The sequence below is a fragment of the Terrapene carolina genome, unplaced genomic scaffold, assembly GCF_002925995.2.
Source record: "Terrapene carolina triunguis isolate 2854851 unplaced genomic scaffold, T_m_triunguis-2.0 Scaffold137, whole genome shotgun sequence".
Classification (NCBI taxonomy): domain Eukaryota; kingdom Metazoa; phylum Chordata; order Testudines; family Emydidae; genus Terrapene; species Terrapene triunguis.
The window spans coordinates 2,212,448-2,219,405 of NW_020664488.1; the positions used below are offsets into that span (position 1 = coordinate 2,212,448).

The window sequence follows — 6,958 nt, forward strand, 5'->3', positions numbered from 1 at the left end:
AAGGCAGACATTTCCCAGGGAATGAAGAAGAAATAGGGAGGGAAATTATAATCCCAACCAAGAGAGGGGATCAAGGCATTCAAACGTAGAGACAAAATAAAACACCTGACTCAGGTGGTTTCAAACCCCAATTCCAGAGGAAGCAACAAAAGAATCAGAGAACCCTCAAAAAGGTAGACTGGAAGCAGAAGGTGCCAGGTGCAGAGATAACTCTATCTGAGAAACACAGGGCAGAGCCACCACTCCCTTAGACACTACTGAGCTATTCTGGAATAACTCTGTTGATATATTCTAACTCGGGTTTATATCCTAGAGAAGACCAGGCAGTTGTATTTTTAACATGAGTTATCAGCTCAAATTTATGACTGTACAGGGACCTAGGGTTTAACTCGACCTGTTAACTCGTGTTAAACTAACCGCCTTGTCTTCATTAGGATTGTAACTCAAGTCAGCCAACTTGAGTTAAGAACACTTTTTTTTTTTTTAATAGTGAAAACAAGCCCTGAGTGCACTCTCCCTTCTTCCTAGCAGAGGACGCATCTGCACTAAGGCCTGGTCCACATACAGTTTTTGTACCAATTTAACTATGTTGGTTGGGGGCATGATTTTCTACCAAAGCAGTGACATTGGTACAGCCCCCTACTGTGGATGCAATTATATCAGTATAAAGTTGCCTTCTACTAGTATAGCATATTCCCCATTCCCTTATGGAAATAAGCTATGCCAGTATAAGCACCCACATTAGGGATCTGTACTGCTTTAATTATATTAGTATAGTTTTTACTCACTTTACTGGTTCTACTTATACTGGTATACACACGTCCATGTATCAACAAGGTCTGAGAATTTTAGGAAATTCTCTGACCACTGCTATTGCACCAATCTGAACACTAGTGTAAAGCAGCTGCCAGCAGTTTACCACTGTTTCATGCAAGTCTTGCTCAGAGCAAGTACCAGACGGCAGGGTGATAAAAACACTGACAGACAGTCTACACTAGCTTTCCCACCATTGCTATCACCAGGGGAGCCACACTAAAATCCTCAGTGTAACAAAGAATTGTCTCCACTGGAGATTTGCCCAGTGGCCAGCCAGTGGTACAGGTGCACTAGTGCCATGCCTAGGGCAGACAGGCAAAGCCCCTGGGAGGCAAGATTTGCACCATTACAGCACATCCTGGTTAAGTAAGGGTAAGCTCCACTAGTGCCAGTAATGGCTCTGCTCGTCTGCACTAGCCACTGGGATGCATCTATACCAGTGGTTGTGACTGGTGCAAATTCCCAGTGTTAGCAAAGTGCAGGGCAATGATGTTCACTTCAGTGCCTAACTTGGACCATTTCAATGCTAACATTATTTAACAGAGCAGACTGAGAAACACACTCAGCTGGAGTTCAGGTACTTGAAGAACACTGTAAACCCTGTCTGCCTGCTGTCCCTCCTTTTCCCTCTGTGATAGGCTCTCAGCCACTGCTTTCTCTAAAGTTGGGCACCCTAGAAGTCTGCCTTGAATGGAAGGAGACTGGGAACCATCAACCTTGAAATTTTTCTTTTTGATTTCCCAGCCTGTTGCAAGAACTACTGAGGATGAGCACATGGATACTTTTTTCTTTTTTTAAGGTGTTCTACAACTCATTTGGCCAGGGGGCACTGTGGAATGCCACGAAGGGTTGCACTTTGACCCTGGAAACACATGATAGCTGAGACTGGATATTGCAAATAAAATCTATGACCAAAATGTGGAATACATTAAAAAGGGGTTTCAAAACCTAAGCCCAATATGATATTTCTATTATATTTTTAAACTCCAGTGGAAACCACTGTTTTGAACAAATCAATGATCATCTATATAGGATGCAACCCAGATGCTTCTCCTGAGAACCTGAGTGGACGTGACTATTAAAAAAAAAAAAAGTTAAACTAACTTCACTAATTTTTAGCGAAGCTTAGAGAAATGCCAAAAAGAAACAAATTGCATCAACAATAATAATCACGTTTACTTTTTAAAAATTTCAGTTTAACTATCTTTGATACCATTAGTAACCGAGGCAAAGAATTATGTTTACCATATGTGATCTTTGAGGTGACAGCGTGCCTTTGAAGTCAAAAATAAGCACAAATCCAAAGAGCTTCCAGAAATGTCCTAACATAGGGCTTCAGCTCCACCCACATTTCATACAAACCATTTAAACTAAACTGTTTGCAACAGAACTATAAAACCACCTTGCAGGGGTTATACATGGGTCTTGAATCCAACTGGAAAAAAGTTTTTAAAAATGTAGTATTGAATGCACACCATATCATGTTACTTACCTTAAAGAGTTTGGAAACTGTAGCAGTGATAAAGTCATACCAATTTACAGCCAAATTCAGTCCTGGATAAGCCAGGCTACATCTACCATAGTCTTCAGTAGTAACAGTTCATGTTGCATTTGGCCTGCAGAGCAGATGATAATCTGGATCTAAACTTGGGTCTTCCATTCTGTTGCCTAGTACGACCACTGGCTACAGCTGTGCTGAGCTTGGGTGCATGTATCTGCCTGTGCCAGTTTAAAAACACACTAACTCTGATTTAAGTCATTGCAGTGACCAACATAATACACAGAAATGTTAAATTAAAAAAAAAAAAATACATCCCTATTTGAACTAGGTAAGTTTCCTGAAAATTTAGCAATTTTTAAAAAGTACATCTTCCCTACTGGCTAAAGCTACAGCTAGTACCTAAGTCACTGACTGCAGCCTAACAAAAAAGCCTGTCCCCGTGGAAGGCTATCACAGCAAATTCTTAAGCTGGTTTAAAAAAAAAGGGGGGGGCACCAAAAATACACCAAAAGGTGTAAAATCTTTGCAAAAATCTGACATCAGAAGAAAACCACACATTGCACACAATCTTACAATCTTTTTAGTTTCCCCTGCCCATGACACATACTATCCCAAAGCCATGCTCCCCCACCCCCAGTTCAGTCCTACCCCCTCAAAGTCCTCCATTAATTTATTCCTTTAAGATTTTGTCTACACTAGATTCAGTTTTCTAAAATTTCTCATAGCTGCTCTTTGCAGAGATAGTTGACATGTTGGTAAAAGTACTGGCAAAGGATCTATACTGATGGCAGCAATAGTGGGAAATATTAGGGCAAAAAGCTAATGTAGATACAGCCTAAGGCCTCAAACCCGCAGAGGGATTCACATGGGCAAATCCTTTAATCCATGCAGATCCCATTGACTTTAACGGGACACCCTCTCATCCCCCATGGACGTACAGAGCCACAAGTATAGATTCCCTTGCAAAATCACGACCAAAAGACTATCCCAACACTTCATATCTTGGTATGACCCCATAAAAGTCTATCCTGGGGCTCTCTCAAATCCACCATAAAAATCAAAGTTAAATTAAAGGAATCAATGTCCTCCCCAATAAGCCTAACTGTACGAAAGGCAGCTCTTCCCCTGAATTTGGTTACGTCTCAATATTCATCTTGAATATAGTATACAAGAATGGGCCATAACATCTGGGAGCCCTCTCAGCAATTCCTCACTCCAAAACATTATTAATCACACCGGGAGCAAAGTGAAAGTAATGTTGAGTGGTAGCGTGGTCTAGGGCACTGCAGTAGGAATCAGGACACCTGAGTTATGTTCCTAATCCTGCCATTGACCTACTATGTGACTTCGGGCAAATCCCTTTCCCTCTCTGTGCCTGCTTCCCCCTTACCTTTTGTCTGTCTAGTCTACTTAGATTGTAAGCTCTTTGGGGCAGAAACTGTCTCTGAGGCCTAGACTAAACGTAAGAGTTTTATTGGCATAGATATGTTGGCTGGTAGTGTGCAGGGCAGGGTAGGCTACATCCCTAACCAATGTATCTATGCAGGCAAAAGCTCCAGTTATAGATAGTTATACTGGCAAGAAGTTTTAAAAGTATAGCTTATTTAGATTGGGGAACTGCTTTAAGCGATATCACCTAAAGAACTCCAATGCAGAAAGGTCTTACTATACATTTGTACAGTGCCTAGCACAATCCTGATTAGGATCTTTAGACACTACTGTAATACCAATAAATAAATGCACTTAGTGTCACTCTCCCTTGCCCAGGCCCCTCTTTGGGGTCTTGCCCGGAACAGTCCTCAATTCTGATATGAAGGCTCCTAGATGAATGGGTACTGTCCTCTTTCAACAGTTGGCTCCTGCAGCTAGGTTGGGGAGAACTGATGATACCTGGGCACCGCTGTTCTCCCCATGTAGATGGGCACTAATCTGACTTTACTTCCTACAGCACCAACCTCCACAGAAGGAAGCCCTAAAAAACAACAACAACAACACATAAATTGCTAGCAGGAGACCAAACTCTGCCAACCAAGGGCAACCAACATGCCAGGACCCAGAGGACCTAATTGGCAAAATATGGAGCTGACTAGTCTCTTATCTTTACTAGCGAGGTTCTGCCAGCCTAGAGAGATTACCGAATCCACTGGGGAGCAAGATGAAGCACTACAGACTAGGACCTCGAGTCTCTGCTGGGCTCCCCCTATGCAAGAGATTAGGTCGCTGGGGCCATGCTGCGAAACTCCAGGAGCCACGTTATCCAGTCCCGTTGTCTAAGGAGCGAGAGGCCAGGTCCGGGTCTCAGCTGTGTAGTCCGTAGAACAACGTGCACATGCACGGAAGAGTCGGGAGCAACGCACGGAAGATTCCTACCCCCCGCCCAAAGACGGGGCCCCTCAGGTCGAGGGGATGCACTCCGGCAGCTGAGGGTCCGTCCTGCGGCTAGATCTGGGAGCGGCAGGTGGTGGGGCGCGAAGCGAGGAAGGAGCGGCGGCTACACGCGGGACGCGGAGCCCGTCCCAGGTACGTGCAAAGGAGGCAGCAGCAGCTCCCCACCGGGATCTCTCGGTGCCCAGCTATGCCGGCTCCAAGCTCGCAGCGCCTCCGCTGTCACAGCCTCCGCGATCCCCGTCCCCACCCTCCCCCGCTCCGGGATTCGCTGCCCTCCTCCCCGTCCCACTCCGGACGCTGCTCCCCCTCCCTCCCTCCCTCCCAGCCCAAGCCCCCAGCAGCGTCCGCTGCCCGGAGGGGGTCCCGGGGCCGGTCTCCATGGAGAGCCAGCCGGAGGCGATAGGTCCGGCCGCCCGCTCGGCCGCCCGTTCGGTCCGGCTCCCCGGTGGTGGGTGCGGGGCGAACGGGCCCGGGGTGCCCGGGCAGCGGGGGCCGGGTGTCCGGAGCGGGGCGGCGGGGACGGGAGGGGCACACACCTGTTCCCGAGCTAGGCGGGCCGCGGCGCTGCAGGCCGAGCCGGGCCCCTGCCCGAGGCGGCGGGTCGGACACTGGGCGCTGCGAGCGAGGGTTCGGCGGCGGAGACACTGGCAGCGGCAGCCGGAGTGTGAGGGCGAGAGGCAGCCGCCGCGGGGCCTGACGGGAAGTGTAGTCCAGCCGCCCGCCGCCCCCGCGCCCACTCGGGCTGGGCCAAGCCCTGGGGACTACAACTCCCAGGGTGCGCCGCGCCTAGCCCTGCCCGCACGGCTGGGGGGGTCGGGTGTGCAGAGCCAGCCGAGTCCGGAGAGGGAGCGAGTGGGAGGGGGCTCCGCACCCAGCAGCGCAGCGCCGCGCAGTCGGGGGAGGGGGCTCCACGCCCGGGGAGGGGCTGGGCCTCTGAGCGCTGCACCCCAGGGACGGGGGTCGAGTTCCAAAGCCGGGTCCGGGTCGGGGGGCTCCACACCAGGGGTGGGGAACCGCGCTCCACACCCGAGGGGGGTGGATAGGCGCCCCACGCCCGGGCAGCGGGCTTTACCCGGCGAAGCGGGCTAGACTGGACGGGCGCTGCCCAGGGGAGGGGGCGGGGGGCACGGGCGCGACGCACACCAGGCTCGGGGGGCCACGGCCGGCCGGGCTGACAGGAACTTCTCCCCGCGCTGCTCGGAGCCAGGCGCCCCCAGCCGGAGGCGGATCCCGCGCCCCGGGAGTGCACGCACGGTCCCTCCGGCCCGGGGACGCAGGAGAACTCTCCGGCCCCTCGGGCAGCCCGCCGCCTCGCCTGTGTGGCGGTGATGCGCGGCCAGGCGCCCCCAGCCGGCTGGGGTTGACCCGAGCGCCCCACCCGGGGAAGGGGTAGCGGCGTGTGGGCGGCTCACTTGCCTGGGGAGACGCGACACCGACCCGCCCGCCCCGCCGTGCCGCGAACCGGCCGGCACCGCCTGACCAGCCGCGTTCGGCCCGGCGCAGCCTAGCTGCGGACCGCAAGTTCCTCAGCAGCCGCCGCCGCGCCCCCGCTCCGGGGCACCGAGCTCGCAGGCCGAGCCGAGGGCAACGCCCGGCCCTCCTCAGCACCCTGGGCAGCCCGGCCCCCGCGCCACGCCAGCGCCCTCCCGCGCCGCCTCCCTTCACCAGGGAAGTGGGGACCTCGCGCCCGGTCCCCCGCAGGGCCCTGTCCCCCGCACCTAGGGCTTTGCACCGCACAGCCCTGTTTCTTCTGCCCCACCACCGCAGGGCCTTGTCCCCTCTGCTCCCCCTCCCCAGGGCTCTGTGTCCCCCCAGCACAGCCCTGTCCTCTCTGCCCCCACATCTGCGCAGGGCCCTGCTATTTCTGTCTCCCACCCCACCCTCGGGCTCTGCCCCTGTCCCCTCTGCCCCATACCCCTGCATAGCCGCCTTATCCCCTCTGCCCCCCCCCAGTGCAGGGCCCTGCCCCCTCTACCCTAGGGCTCTGCCCCTTCACTGCACAGCCCTGTCCCCTCTTCCCCCCTCCCCCACACCCAGGGCTCTGTCCCTGTACCACACAGCCCCGTTCCCTATGCCCTCTACCAGCACACTGCTCTGCCCCCACACACCCCTCGGGCTCTGCCCGTGCACTGCATAGCCCTGTTCCCTCTGCCCCCCCCCCCCGGGCTCTGCTCCCTCCCCTGCCCCGTCCCGCCCCCCCCGCCCCCCCCCGCCCCCCCCCCCACCCCAGGGTTCTGCTGCTGCACCACAGGG

General features: G+C 53.5%; 1 protein-coding gene across 1 annotated transcript in view; it reads right to left on the minus strand.

Annotated features, from left to right (window-relative positions):
- The window catches only part of BCORL1 (BCL6 corepressor like 1), a 50,657-nt gene extending 45,310 nt beyond the window's left edge, over positions 1-5,347 (minus strand). The window contains 1 exon segment of the mRNA XM_024197245.1: positions 5,242-5,347. The gene's annotated coding sequence lies outside the window, so the exon portion shown is untranslated.
- Between the last annotated feature and the right edge of the window lie 1,611 nt (positions 5,348-6,958).